Here is a 16,180-nt window from a genome sequence, read left to right as displayed (position 1 = left end):
TTATTGTGCACCCTGGCCACTCGCTCCTTCCAGGTTTTGGAGCAGGCCCCGGCCCTTCCGAACCGTATCCCCAGCACCTTCAGGTAGTCTGACCTGATGGTGAAGGGGACAAAGGATCGGTCGGCCCGGTTCCCAAAGAACATGGCCTCACTCTTGCCATAGTTGACTTTGGTTCGAACTGGTCGCAGATGCTCATCTGTCTGCGAGGGGATGGTAGATCCGAGCAGAAGACAGCAACATTGTCCATGTACAGGGAGGCTTTTACCTGAGTGCGTCCACTGACTGGGATTGTCACCCCTCTTATGCCTGCATCCTTCCTAATGGACTCTGCAGAAGGTTCGATACAGCAATCAGACAAGACAGGGGAGAGAGCCCTGTCTGACTCCAGATTGGATCAGGAAACTTTATGATTCCCACCCATTGATTGAGACTGCACTACTGATGTTTGTGTAAAGCAGTTTGAACCAATTGCAGATTCCCTCCCCAAACCCCATTTTGGAGAGCAGGTCCATCATGAATGTGTGCAATATCCCGTCAAAAATCTTCTCATGGTCCAAGCTGATGAGGCAGATGTCCATATCCCTGAGTAGTGTGAGACTATCAGAGAGCTTCCTGCTGAGTACAGTGCAGGTCTGGTCAGGGTGAATCACCAACTCCAGAGCAGACTTGACTCGACTGGCGATGACTTTGGACAGTAACTTGTAGTCTACATTAAGCAGTGAGATGGGCCGCCAATTTCTGATTTCCGCCCTCACCCCCTTCCGCTTGTAGATGAGGGTGATGATGCCTTTCCTCATGGATTTTGACATGCTGCCGTATACAGCAGGTCTGGGCCGACCCAGTCCCACAGGGCCGAATACAACTCAACCGGTAAGCCGTCGTTCCGGGAGATGTACTCGTCTCGATGGACCTGATGGCCGTTGTCAGCTCGTCCAGAGTTAGCGGCTTGTCCAGTCTCTCCCTCCTGCTGTCATCCAAGACCTCTGTGATAGATGACAGGAAGAACTGGGAAGCCGTGCTGTCTGTGGGCTTCGCGTCTTACAGCCCAGCATTAAAGGATTTGCTGATCCTTAGTATTTTTTTAGAGATACAGCACTGAAACAGGCCCTTCGGGCCACCGAGTCTGTGCCGACCATCAACCACCCATTTATACTAATCCCATATTCCTACCATATCCTCACCTGTTCCTATATTTCCCGACCACCGACCTATGCTAGGGGCAATTTATCATGGCCAATTTATCTACCAACGTGCAAGTCTTTTGGCAGGAAACCGGAGCACCCGGAGAAAACCCACGCAGACACAGGGAGAACTTGCAATCTCCACACAGACAGTCTCCAGAATTGAACCCGGGTCACTGCAGCTGCGAGGCTGTGGTGCTAACCACTGCCCCACTGTGCCACTGTGTTGGATTGCAAAGACGTTACTGAGCCATCCTGTTCCTTCAAGCTGCTGATAACAGAGCTCTCTCTGTGTACATTTTGGAAGAAGAAACGTGAGCACGTCTCATCCTGCTCAATGGAGAGGACTCTGGACCGGAAGATGATCTTGGAGGCCTCCGTGGCAAAGAGCGAGGCCTGCTGGTTCTTCACCTCTTGGAAGTCCTCCTTGACCTCGACTGCAGCCAGAGCAGATGTTGCATTCTTTTCTGGAGTCGGGACATTTCTCTCTGTCTCTCTCTCTTTCCCTCTGATCACCTTTGAAGAGAAAGAACCTTTATCTTAACAACCTTAATAAAAGTGCGTCCCTCAGCATGTAGTCCTGGACCTTGGAATGTGCCAGTCTGCAAAACTCGGTCGTGGACAACTTTTTGCGCTGCAAGACCAGCAGATTTCGTGCAGACCAAAGAGTGTCTATCACCAAATTGATGGTCCTCCAGCAGCAGGGAAATGGACCGGGTCCGGAGGGACACGATGTTCAAATCTCTGGACAAGGGCGGGAAAATGTACCCAACGTGGCCCTCATCCTGATGACCGCTTTCGTGTGCGGCTGCATCAAGCTGTGTGTAGATCCCCAGTATGCAAACTCCAAGTGTCACTACGTGCTGAGGTTCTATCTGTCCCCGGTGTTGCGAAGGATGGGCCTGGTCACATTGCCGCGGAACGCTCCATGCAGTTGGGCGGTGCCGCACCACCTATCCTTCGTGGAGCAGTTTCTGCGGGAAAACACTTTTGACCACCGATCCATCAGGCAGTGGTCTGCACGGAATGTCCTCAAGGCCCTACGGGAAAAGGAAACGGTGGATCCTGTCGGATGGTTCCCCGAGCAGACCGTCAAAGTCATTTGGCGGAAAGCCTCAGCACCAGAACATTCAAATAAGCACCAAGACGTAGCTTGGCTGGTGGTGAGAAGGGCCCTCCCCGTCAGATCCTTCATGCACACCCGAAGTCTCGCCCCTCCGCACAATGCCCCCGCGTTGGCTGTGGTGGGGAAGAGACGGTCGCCCACCTCCTCCTGGAATGTGCCTGTGCAAAGCAGGTGTGGAAAGAGATGCAGTGTTTTTTGTCAAGGTTCATCCCAAGCAGCTCTGTAACACAGGAGTCTGTGCTCTACGGGCTGTTCCCAGGGACGCACACCGAGACAAACATCAACTGCTGCTGGAGGACTATCAATTCGGTGAAAGACGCCCTTTGGTCTGCCCGAAACTTGCTGGTCTTCCAGTGCAAAGAGTTGTCCACCACCGAATGTTGCAGACTGGCACATTCCAAGGTCCAGGACTACGTGCTGAGGGACGCACTAAAGCTTGGGCCAGCCGCAGCAAAGGCTCAATGGGGAAAGACCACAGTGTAAGGTTCCCCCACCAAGCTGGACTGAGGGGCTGGATCAATGGGAAACCCCTCGAACTGCATCGTTAATATTCTCAATTGCTGTAAATGTAAAACTGTAATTGACATGACAATTGTGAAACAGACGGGTTGGGAAGAAACTCATGACAGTATTGAAGGAAACTGATCTCCCTTGCAATGTTTGTATTTTTTGGTGCTGTTTGGAAACTGTTTGGCAATGTAATTTTTGCAGATTTTTATGAATAAAGTATATTTTGGAAATAAAAAAAAAAGTTCAAAGCAATACAGTGGTTTTTGTCATGGTTTATTCCAAGCAGCTTGATAACACAGGAGTCTGTGCTCTATAGACTGTTCCCAGGGACGCACACTGATACAAACATCAACTGCTTGGAGGACTATCAATTCAGCGGGAGATGCCTTTTGGTTTGCCAGAAACATGCTGCTCTTCCAGTGCAAAGAGTTGTCTGTGACGGAATGTTGCAGACTGGCACGTTTCAAGGTCCAGGACTACGTGCTGAGGGGTGCACTTAAGCTTGGGGCAGCCGCAGCAAAGGGTCAACGGGGAAAGGCCACAGTGTAAGGTCCCCCCACCAAGCTGAACTGAGGTGCTGGACGATTGGGAAACCCCTCGAACTGTATCGGGAAAATTCTGTGTGCTGTAAATGTAAAATGACAATGAAATGGAAGAGTTGTGAGGCAACTCATGATTGTATAGAAGGAAACTGATCACCTTTGCACTGTTTGTATTTTTTGACTTGATGCTGTTTTAAACTGTTTGGGAATGTAATTTTTACAGATTTTTATGAATAAAGTATATTTTCGAAATAAAGAAAAAAGTTCTCCCAGGATGATGCTAACCTATTGTACTGTGGGTTTGCTGATGCCTGTGATGTCTTCAAATGTGGGATACTCAACTGCAGAATTTGTGATAGTTGGGGGTCTGCTTTTGCACTCACCCCTGATTATATGAATCAAAAATAGAATTTACTAGCTGTTGCTGGACAGTGTTTCAGCTCCCAATTATTTTTTGCTATAAACACTCGTGCTCGTTTCTTCGCAGCTCCAAGTACGCACTTCTCCACCTCAATGCGTGGACTTAGCTGGCAGGGGAGAGATCGTGATCAGTGGCGTTTGATAATACAGGTGCTGGTTTTGTGTTTTTTTGGGGGTGGGAGGTGGTTTCAGCACAGTATTTAGGGCATTTCGCCCTTTGGGATTGGAGAGCTACCGTGGTGGTGGTTTCCCTGTCAGTTGAGGATTTAGTACTTGTCCCAGGAAAGCGTCAAGTAAAAATGGCTGCAACCAACACCAGAGCTCCAGGCCAGGGGGTGCATAACACCGTTAGGGTGGCGGTGAAAGATAGTGAAGGAGGTGCACCCATCGACTGCGCCTACTTCATTAAGAATTTTGTTTTTCCAAAATATACTTTATTCATAAAATTCTGGAAAAAAGCACTGCAGCCTCACAGCTCCAGCGACCCGGGTTCAGTTCTGAGTACTGCCTGTGTGGAGTTTGCAAGTTCTCCCTGTGACCGCGTGGGTTTCCGCTGGGTGCTCTGGTTTCCTCCCACAGCCAAAGACTTGCAGGTTGATAGGTAAATTGGCCATTGTACATTGCCCCGAGTGTAGGTGGGTGGTAGGAGAATTGATGGAAGGTGGGGATGTGGTAGGGAATCTGGGATTAATGTAGGATTAGTGGAAATGGGTGGTTGGTGGTCAGCACAGACTCGGTGGGCCAAAGGGCCTGTTTTAGTGCTGTATCTCTCCATGACTCGATGACATTCCAAAAAGTGTGAAAGAAATCAGTTTTCTTTAATAGAGGAGTGAGTTGCCTCACAACCCTTCCATTCCATTTTACCTGCCATGTACATTTTACAGCAAAACCATATTTGGTGTATACAGCCCGATGGGTTTCCCATGGGTCCAGTTCCTTAGTTCACTATAGCAGGAGGACCTTACACAATGGTCTTTCCACATTGAGCCTTTGCAGCGGCTACCCCAAGCTTTAGTGCGTCCCTCAGCACGTAGTCCTGGACCTTGGAATGTGCCAGTCTGCAACACTCGGTCGTGGACAACTTTTTGCGCTGGAAGACCAGCAAGTTTCGGGCAGACCAATGAGTGTCTATCACCGAATTGATGGTCCTCCAGCAGCAGTTGATGTTTATCTCGGTGTGAATCCCTGGGAACAGCCCGCAGAGCACAGACTCCTGTGTTACAGAGCTGCTTGGAATGAACCTCGACCAAAACCGCTGCATCTCTTTCCACACCTGCTTTGCAAAGGCACATTCCAGAAGGAGGTGGGCAACTGTCTCTTCCCCACCTACTCAGCAGAGATGACATCTGTTATTGAAGCAAAAAGCAGAACCGACCTGATGCGCAACATGAAACCAGCAGCCAGAACATTATATGACTTGAAATTAGCCAAGGCAGTTGTGCAAAAGACAGTGAGACACTGCGCAAATAAACACTGGACAACATCACAAATGTAACAATGCTTTCAAAAGCAAATCTCCCGAGTATGCTCACACTCGTCAAGCAGAGGTGACTTTGCTGGCTCAGGCACGTTCGCAGGATGGAAGATGACACATTCCCAGGGGTATTCTGTATGCGGAGGTCGCCGGAGACAGAAGACCAGTTGGATGCCCAAAGCCTCACTTCAAGGATGCCTGCAAGCAGGACATGAAGGCCCGAAACATCGATTTTCACACATGGGAGACACTGGCCAACAACAGAGGGAAATGGTGATATTACCCCTGGACTGGTGTGTGCGTCACCATGACAATCAGTGACTATAGCAGCTTGACAGCAGGTGCCAACATGGAAAACAGCGACACCTGATAATCCCACCTCATATGTGTCACTTGTGGAAGAACCTGCCTCTCACAGATTGACCTCTTCAGCTATCGGACAAAGTGCACCATGGGAAACTATCCCATCACCAGTGGATTTGCTGCACGTCCAGCATCTCACGTAGAAGGAAGGATGACGACCACATCCACAACCAGGGCGGCCCATCGTGCCTGTGGCAGCTCTTTCATTTCCTTTCAACTATTTATCGAAATTCCCTTTTCAACCTTACGATTGAGTCTCCTTCCACCATTCTCTCAGGCAATACATTCCAGACCAAAAACAACAACAACTTGTGTGTAAATTTATAGAGCACCTTTAACGTAATACAGCGTCCCATGGCACTTCACAGGAGTGTCGGAAAGCAAAATTGGACCCCAAGCCACACAAGACCGTATTAGATCAGATGGCCAAAAGCATGGTCACAGAAGTAGGCTTCCATGAGTGTTTTAAAGGAGGGAAGAGAGGTCGAGAGGCGGAGAGTTCAGGGAGGGAAATCTCAGGCTTCGGGCCTGGACAGCTGATGGCACAGCTGCCAGCGGTGGAGCGATAAAAATCAGCGATGCTCAAAAGACCAGAATTGGAGCAGGGCCGGAATCTCGGGGGGAGTGAACCAAATAAAATCCGGCCCTTTGTATCCCCCTCACAGCTTACATTCCCACCGAGCTTTTTATTATCAATCAATTTCCCTCTTGCAGTTCTATTTCACACCAAGAGATGGCAGTCTCATGCCATTTCACAGCAAGCTGCAGACAAGCTTACTTTACTGCCAGTCTAATACTGTGTTGAGTGGACAAGGATGTGTGTGGTGTGCAGTGTGTGGTATGCAGCAAGGTTAGACTCAAACCAAAGAAGCTGCATCACTCCCAGCGGAAGGGCCGCCCGCGCATCAACACTAGCAGAATTTCTTATCCACAGCTGTTACGTAAGTTTCTAAATTCACTTGATAAAGTCCTTCAAAACACTCCGACAGGGGATGCAGAGACCAAGTGGGCCCACATCAGAGTTGCCATCTATGACTCAGCTATGATCACCTATGGCAAACGTGTGAAGCAGAATGCAGACTGGTTTCAATCACACTTTGAAGAGCTGGAACCTGTCATAGCCACTAAGCACATTGCACTGTTGAACTACAAGAAAGCCCCCAGTGAGTTAACATCCGCAGCTCTTAAAGCAGCCAGAAGCGCTGCACAAAGAACAGCCAGGCACTGTGCAAATGACTACTGGCAACACCTATACAGTCATATTCAGCTGGCCTCTGACACCGGAAACATCCGAGGAATGTATGATGGCATGAAGAGAGCTTTTGGGCCAAACATCAAGAAGATCGCCCCCCTCAAATCTAAATCAGGGGACACAATCACTGACCAACGGAAGTAAATGGACTGCTGGGTGGAGCACTACCTAGAACTGTACTCCAGGGAAAATGTTGTCACTGAGACCGCCCTCAATGCAGCCCAGTCTCTGCCAGTCATGGATGAGCTGGACGTACAGCCAACAAAATCGGAACTCAGTGATGCCATTCATTCTCTAGCCAGCAGAAAAGCACCTGGGAAGCACAGCATTACCCTGAAATAATCAAGAGTACCAAGCCTGCTATACTTCCAGCACTCTACGAACTGCTTTGCCTGTGCTGGGACGAGGGAGCAGTACCACAGGACATGCGCGATAGCAATATCATCACCCTCTATAAGAACAAGGGTGACCGTGGTGACTGCAACAATTACCGTAGAATCTCCCTGTTCAGGATAGTGGGGAAAGTCTTCACTCGAGTCGCTTTGAACGGGCTCCAGAAGCTGGCTGAGCGTGTCTACCCTGAGGCACAGTGTAGCTTTCGAGCAGAGAGATCCAACATTGACATGCTGTTCTCCCTTTACCAGCGACAGGAGAAATGCCGTGAACAACAGATGCCCCTCAACGTTGCTTTCATAGATCTCACCAAAGCCTTTGACCTCGTCAGCAGACGTGATCTCTTCAGACTACTAGAAAAGATTGGATGTACACCAAAGCTACTAAATATCATCACCTCATTCCATGACAATATGAAAGGCACAATTTAGCATAACGGCACCTCATCAGACCCCTTTCCTATCCTGAGTGGCATGAAACAGGGCTGTGTTCTCGCACCTACATTGTTTGGGATCTTCTTCTCCCTGCTGCTCTCACATACGTTCAACCCTTCAGAAGAAGGAATTTTCCTCCACACAAGATCAGGTGGCAGGTTGCCCGTCTAAGAGCGAAGACCAAAGTACGGAAAGTCCTCATCAGGGAACTCCTCTTTGCTGACGATGCTGCATTAATATCTCACACTGAAGAGTGGCTGCAGAGTCTCATCGACAGGTTTGCGGCTGCCTGCAACGAATATGGCCTAACCATCAGCCTCAAGAAAAAGAACATCATGGGACAGGACGTCAGAAATGCTCCATCCATCAATATCGGCGACCACGCTCTGGAAGTGGTTCAAGAGTTCACCTACCTAGGCTCAACTATCACCAGTAACCTGTCTCTAGATGCAGAAATCAACAAGTGCATGGGAAAGGCTTCCACTGCTATGTCCAGACTGGCCAAGAGAGTGTGGGAAAATGGCGCACTGACACGGAACACAAAAGTCCGAATGTATCAAGCCTGTGTCCTCAGTACCTTGCTCTACGGCTGCGAGGCCTGGACAACGTATGTCAGCCAAGAGCGACATCTCAATTCATTCCATCTTCGCAGCCTCCGGAGAATCCTTGGCATCAGGTGGCAGGACCGTATCTTCAACACATCCCCAGCATATACACCCTAGTGAGCCAGTGGCACTTGAGATGGCTTGGCCATGTGAGCCACATGGAAGATGGCAGGATCCCCAAGGACACATTGTACAGCGAGCTCATCACTGGTATCAGACCCACCAGCCGTCCATGTCTCCGCTTAAAAGATGTCTGCAAACGCGATATGAAGTCCTGCGACTTTGATCACAAGTCGTGGGAGTCAGTTGCCAGTGATCGCCAGAGCTGGCGGGCAGCCATAAAGGTGGGGCTAAAATGTGGCGAGTCGAAGAGACTTCGCAGTTGGCAGGAAAAAAGACAGAAGCGCAAGGGGAGAGCCAACTGTGTAACAGCCCTGACAACCAATTTTATCTGCAGCACCTGTGGAAGAGTCTATCACTCCAGAATTGGCCTTTATAGCCACTCCAGGCGCTGCTTCACAAACCACTGACCACCTCCAGGTGCTTACCCATTGTCTCTCGAGACAAGGAGGCCAAAGAAGAAGATTCTTCCACCTCTCTGAGATTTGCCTACATATTTTCTCCTCTATCCCTTCCTGTCTGTTTAGATGCCTGTAGTACACTCCCAGCCAAGTGATTGTCCCCTTTTTGTTTTTAAGTTCTTCCCATATGGCCTCATTTGAGGAATTTCTAAGATATCATCCTTCCTTACTGCAGTAATTGACTCCTTGATCAACAGTGCAATGCCACCTCCTCTTTTACTCCCTCACCTGTCTTGCCTGTAGATTCTGTACCCTGGAATACTGAGCTGCCAGTCCAGCCCCTCCCTCAACCATGTCTCTGTGATAGGAATAAGATCATAATCCCATGTGCTAATCATCGCCCTCAATTCATCTGCCTTATTAGTAAGACTCCTTGCATTAAAATAGATGCAATCCAGCCTTGCATTTTTCACTTGTGCCATAACAGGTCTATATTTGCTCTGCCTTCCAGACTGACTCAGTTTCTCTTTTAAATTTGACTGTGTTTAACCCCCTACTGTACCTCCACTCTGTTTCCGACCCCCCTGCCAAATTAATTTAAACCCCCGCTACCCCCCAAAACAGCACTGGCAAACCTCTCAGCAAGTATGTTGGTCCCGTTCCAGTTCAGGTGCAACCCGTCCAACTTGGACAGGTAGGTCCCACCTTTTCCAGAAACAGACCCAGTGGTCGAGGAAACTAAGGCCCTCCCTCCTGCACCATATCCTCAGCCAAGCATTCATCTGCTCTCCCCTCTTACTCCTACACTCATTAGCATGTGGCATTGGGAGTAATCCAGAGATTACAACCTTTGAGGTCCTGCTTTTTAATCTGCTATCTAGCTCCCTAAATTCTGGTTGCAGGACCTCATCCCTCTTTCTACCTATGTCATTGGTGCCAATGTGTACCATGACCTCTGACTGTTCACCCTCCCCCCTTGTCCTGCAGCCACTCTGTGACATCCTTGACCCTAGCACCAGGGAGGCAACATACCATCCTGGGGTCACGTTTGCAGCCACAGAAATGCCCATCTGTACCTCTTACGATAGAATCCCCTATCACTATAGCTCTTCTACTCCTTTTCCTCCCCGCTTGTGCAGCTGATATACCTGTGGTGCCACAGACTTGGTTCTTGCTGCATTCCCCTGAAAAGCTATCTCCTCCAACAGTATTCAAAGTGGAAAATCTGTTAGAAAGCGAGATGGATCCAGGGGACTCCTTCACTACCTGCCTAGTTCTTCTCCTCTGCCTGGTGGTCACCCATTCCCTTTCTACCTGAGCAGCTTCCTGCGGTGTGACCACCTCCCTATACGTGCTATCCACGATGATCTCAGCCTCGCGGATGCTCCACAGTATCTCCAGCCGCCGCTCCAGATCCGAAACGTGGATTTCGAGTAGCTGCAGCTGGAGACACTTCCTGCACACGTGTTCGCCCTGGACACTGGAAGTGTCCCTGACTTCCCACATTGCACAGGAGGATCACTCCACATTGCTGAGCTGCCCTGCCATGACTTACCCTTAATTTATCCCCTTAAATTACCCAAAAATTAAATTATTTACACTAGGGACCTTGATTCTCCCCCAAAAAACACGACCTCCTTTATTCAAAAAACTGTAGACCTTTCCCTTTACTTTTAGTTACTTACCCAGCTATTTAGAGTAACTCCCTAACAGCAGATACTCACCAACCAATCACCTTGCCGCCTTCCTGTGACATCACTGCTCACTTTGATTTCAAACTCCGGCGTGCCTGGACTGCTCTCCGCTCCTCTTCCGGAAGGTGAGTGACCAGACCGCGATCCTCAGGCTCAATTTATCGGCTCCACTCTCGATGTTCTCCCCACAGGTCCGCTCCTCTCCCGGTAGGTGAATGACTGGGTCGCGATCCTCAGGCTCAATGTATCGGCTCCACTGTCGGTGTTCTCCCCACAGGTCCAGACCTCTCCCGGAAGGTGAGTGACTGGGCCCCGATCCTTGGGCTCAATTTATTGGTTCTGCTCTCGGCGTTCTCCCCACAGGTCCACTCCTCTCTGCTCCGCTCCCGGAAGGAAAGTAAGTCTGGTATCTGTGACGGACAATGAGGAGAAACTCAATATGAGGAAAGAGTGAAATACATTTTACTCTTTAGACGATATTATTTATTATATTTCAGCTGTTCCTTGTTTCACAAATATTTTTGCGGGCTTTTCAAATTGTGAATGGGTTTCAGCTCTGACAATTTGCCGCTGCCAATCTCCGCCCCAGTTTCTCATTGCCCTTTGATGATAGGCAAAATAGCAGCTACCTGATTGGTGACATGAACCAGCCAATGAGATTTAGCAGACAGTAACCAATCAGAAGTAGCCGGACTGCATTCCTCCAGAAGGTAAAGCAGGGAAGTGCGGGAGGAATTCCTTACTCTTTGTGAAAGTATTTGTGAGATTGTGGAAATGTCTGGAAGAGGAGCAGGGGAGAGACCATGATCCTGTCACAGGTCGGTTTTTGAGTAAAATGGCTGTAACCAATTCTGTAACTTCAGGGCAGGGAGTGTGTAACACCGTTCGGGTGGTAGTGAAGGATAATGATGGAGTTGCACCGGTTGATAGTACCTTCTTCATTAAAAAAATCCTTATTGATTGCTGTGGATTCCAAGCTGTAAACATCTTCTGCCTGCAGGACTTCCCCAACTGTGGATATTTTGACGTGATGTTCAAGAACGTGGCGGATGCATCAAGTTCCTGAAGGTGTTTCAGGAGAAGGGAAACCAGGCGCCGCTGTCGATCCTCACAGTGGAGCCGCTCTATACACTGCCATCGCAACGTGACTGGGTGGTGAGAATCCACCTCTACAACCTCCATGTTCCTGTCGTGGATGTACTCACCTTCCTCACCAGGTACGTCGAGGTGGCCGGCGGCAGCACTGATGTCAAGGACCCATTTGGATTTGGACCAGCAAGCGTCAGGTCAAGGTGACCTTGAAGGTCAATGCCAACGGAGCCATCATCCATCCTCCCTCCAGCTTCACTTTCGGGGGAAGTCGAGGCTTCATGGTCTACGCGGAGCAGCCCAGAGTTTGTCGTACCTGCGGCAAATCTGGTCACGTGGCAGCTTACTGCAGCACAGTCGTCTGCAAGAACTGCAAGAAGGAAGGCCATCAGACCAAGGACTGTAATCATTGTAAGTACTGCAACCTGTGAGGTGGGGCAGGCCACCTCTACAAAACCTGCCCCAAACGCTGCCTCAGTTCTGCTCAGGCAGCAAGGACCAAGGAAAGACCGGGTTAAGGAACGGTGAACACGTCTGGTGCTGGGAGGGAAACAAGCAATCCTCCCCACAGCGATGAACGTCTATCTGAGAAAGAGAAGAAAGGGGAAGCAGCTGCAACCAGAGACCCAACACCTACTCCGTGCCTGGAAACTCCTCCTCGACAGACAGAATTAATGGAGGAGGAGGCAGCAGATGGACAAACAGGTCAGTGGCAGGTGGTGCAAAGGAAGACCACAAAGAAAAAACCTCCAAAAAAAGAACAGGTCACCACCCAAACCAGTGGCAAGAGGAGGCTACCGTCTGAGACAGACTACAGCAGCTCCTCCTCACTGGACGAGGAAGGGCCGGAACGATGGCACCTCCAAAAGAAGCAGCAGAACTCAAAGGAGCTGGAAGATAAAGCCCCCCAGCTCCGGGGCACTGGAAGCTGTGACACGCCCAGCGCACCCCAAACCAAAAGCATGGAACCCAAGGAGATGCTCAGTGCACCCCAGCTCCGGGAGACCGAGAGCAGCGAAGTGTCCTGCGCACTCCAGCTCCAGCTCCGGAAGTCAGGAACAGTGATGTCTTTGAGGAGGGACCGAGGGGAAAGACACCAACAGCAGAGGACAACCCAAGCCTTGCTGCCTACAAGTCCCGCTCCCCACCCACCGATGTCACCCCAGTGGAACAAATCCCTCATGAATAACCATGAGGGGTTTCTGGGCTCAAACAATGTGAAACAGCTTGCGTACACTATGGGTATGCAGGAACATACTCAAGGACTGGGACTAGCAAGGACACCTGGTGTGGTGAGCAACACCCAACTTTATAGTGGATATAAAGATTGCTTCGATTAACATGCATTGTGTTAAATCCACCACGTGATGTGTTTCAACCTTGGATGACTTCGCAAAGGTCAAAGCCGGCGTACTGTTTTGTCAGGAGTGTGGAATCCTGCACCGCAGCACTTACAGGCAATGGTCACGATGGTGATCCCATGGGACATCGATCTGGTCCAGGGGAAATGATTCCTGTTCCTCCGGCCTGGGTATTCTGCTGCGGGAAGGCAATTTAACCATCTCTGAAGTTAAGATGCTGGTGGGCGGTCGCCTTCTCGTAGCAGATGTAATGTACAACAATGCTCCGCTCCAGTTAAGCAACGTATATGCCCCGGTCGAATACAGTGAGCGGCTGACCATCCTCCAGCAACTCACACTGCTGCTGGTGACATCCAGGCCGATCATTCTTGGAGGTGACTTCAACTGCATCATTGATGCAGCTGGACAATCTGGCAGAAACGACAGAAAACTGGACGCTCCGCACAGATTCTTAAAAAATGCCAAACTGCACAATGTCTTCAGCAAACCTGCAGACGGAGCGCAGCAAAGATACACATGGTCAAGATCGGACGGGTCTGCCCGTTCCAGGATTGACTTCCTGTATGTGTCCCCTGCTTTCACGGTCAGATCCACCGACGTCAAGCCGGTGTTCTTCTCCGACCACTGCCTCTTACTGGCTGACTGTCACTTACAGGATGACCAGCGGGTTGGCAGGGAGACATGGAAGCTGAATGCTACACTGCTAACCCAGAGATAATTGAGGAACTCAAAAGAGATTGAAAAAGTTGGAGAACAGTGAGACCCTCTTTGAGTATCTGGTGAACTGGTGGGAAGTGATCAAGGTGAATATCAAGACGTTCTTTATCTCCAAAGGTGTTCAGAGGGTGTGAGAGAGTCAAAGGGAAATGTCCCAACTCCAGAAAAGAATGCAAAATCTGCTCTGGCTGCAGTCGATGGGGGTCGAGGTCAAGGAGGTGCTCCAAGAGGTGAAGAGCCAGCAGGCCTCGCTCTTTGCCACGGAGGCCTCCAAGATCATCTTCCGGTCCAGAGTCCGCTCCATTGAGCAGGATGAGAAGTGCTCACGTTTCTTCTTCCAAAAGGTACACAGAGAGAGCTCTGTGATCAGCAGCCTGAAGGAAGAGGATGGCTCGGTCACAACTTCGCAGTCCGACATACTAAGGATTAGCAAATCCTTGAATGCTGGGCTGTAAGACGTGAAGTCTATGGACAGCACGTCCTCCCAGTCCTTCCTGTCATCGATCACAGAGGTCTGCGATGACAGCATGCAGGAGAATCTGGACAAACCGCTAACTCTGGGCAAGCTGACAAAGGCCATCAAGTCTTTTGAGACGAAGAAAACTCCCGGAAGCGACGGCTTACCAGTTGAGTTGTATTCGGCCCTGTGATGCTGGGTCAGCCCAGACCTGCTGGAAGTGTACGAGAGTATGCTCCTGGCCGGCAGCATGTCAGAATCCATGAGGAAAGGCATCATCACCCTCATCTGCAAGCAGAAGGGGGAGAGGGCAGAAATCAGAAATTGGCGGCCCATCTCACTGCTTAATGTAGACTACAAGATTCTGTCCAAAGTCATCGCCAGTCAAGTCAAGTCTGCTCTGCAGTTGGTGATTCACCCTGACCAGACCTGTACTGTACCCAGCAGGAAGATCTCTGATAGTGTCGTGCTACTCAGGGATATGATCGCCTACGTACGGGACAGGAGGGTGGACACCTGCCTCATCAGCCTGGACCAGGAGAAGGCTTTTGACAGGATATCGCACACACACATGATGGACGTTCTTTCCAAAATGGGGTTTGGGGAGGGAATCTGCAATTGGATCAAACTGCTCTCCACAAACATCAGTAGCACTGTCCAAAAAATTGGGTGGTAATCAGAAAGTTTCCAATCAAATCTGGAGTCAGACAGGGCTGTCCTCCTTCCCCTCCCTTGTGTGTTTGCTGTATCGAACTCTTTGCTGAGTCTATTAGGAAGGATGCGAGCATAAGAGGGGTGACAATCCCAGGCAGTGGAGTCACTCAGGTCAAAGCCTCCCTGTACATAGATGATGTTGCTGTATTCTGATCGGATCCGCTGTCCATTCGCAGACTGATGAGCATCTGCGACCAGTTCGAACTGGATTCGGGAGCCAATGTTAACCATGGCAAGAGCGAGGCCATGTTCCTTGGGAACTGGGCTGACCGATCCTTTGTCCCCTTCACTGTCAGGTCAGACTACCTGAAGGTGCTGGGGATATGGTTTGTAAGGGCCGGGACGTGCACCAAAACCTGGGAGGAGCGAGTAGCCAGGGAACCACATAAACTGAGCATGTGGGAGCTGCGATCTCTCTCTATTATGGGTAGGAACCTGGTCATCAGGTGCAAGGTGCTCACGTTGTTGCTGTATGTGACGCAGGTCTGGCCCATACCCCACTCCTGCGCTGTGGCGGTCACCCGAGCCATTTCCCGCTTTATCTGAAGACGCAAAATGGACAGGGTCCGGAGGGACACGATGTTCAAACCTCTGGATAAAGGCGAAAAAATGTACTCAAAGTCGTCCTCAACCTGATGGCCACCTTAGTATGTGGCTGCATCAAGCTGTGCGTAGAGCCCCAGTATGCAAACACCAAGTGTCACTACGTGCTGAGGTTCTATCTGACCCCGGTGTTGCGAAGGATGGATCTGGTCACATTGCCACGGAACGCTCCATCCAGTTGGACCGTGCCTTCGCGGAAATGTTTGTGTGGAAAAACACCTTTGACCACCAATCCATCAGGCAGTGGTCAGCACGGAATGTCCTCAAGTATATTTTTGGAAAAGTCTGGAAGAGGAAAGACCGGCGGGAAAGCTCGGTCCAAGGCCAAGTCTCGCTCCTCCCGGGCTGGACTGCAGTTCCTGTTGGGCCGTGTTCACAGGCTCCTGAGAAAGGGCAACTATGCTGAGCGTGTGGGTGCCGGAGCCCCGGTCTATCTGGCTGCTGTGCTCGAGTATCTGACCGCTGAAATCCTCGAGTTGGCCAGTAACGCGGCCCAGGACAACAGGAAGACCCGCAACATCCTCAGACACCTACAGCTGGCTGTCCAGAATGACGAGGAGCTCACCAAGCTGCTGGGAGGGGTGACCATCACTCAGGGCTGTGTGCTGCCTAATATCTAGGCCATGCTGCTGCCCAATAAAACAACGTTCGCAGACCTCCAATCCTCCGGCACCTCCCCCATATTCTGTGAGGATTTGAAGATGATCCTCAGCGCATCCACTAT

Source organism: Heterodontus francisci, unplaced genomic scaffold, assembly GCF_036365525.1.
Source record: "Heterodontus francisci isolate sHetFra1 unplaced genomic scaffold, sHetFra1.hap1 HAP1_SCAFFOLD_184, whole genome shotgun sequence".
Lineage (NCBI taxonomy): Eukaryota > Metazoa > Chordata > Chondrichthyes > Heterodontiformes > Heterodontidae > Heterodontus > Heterodontus francisci.
The sequence above is the reverse complement of the archived record's forward strand: the minus strand, read 5'-3'. Positions refer to the sequence as shown.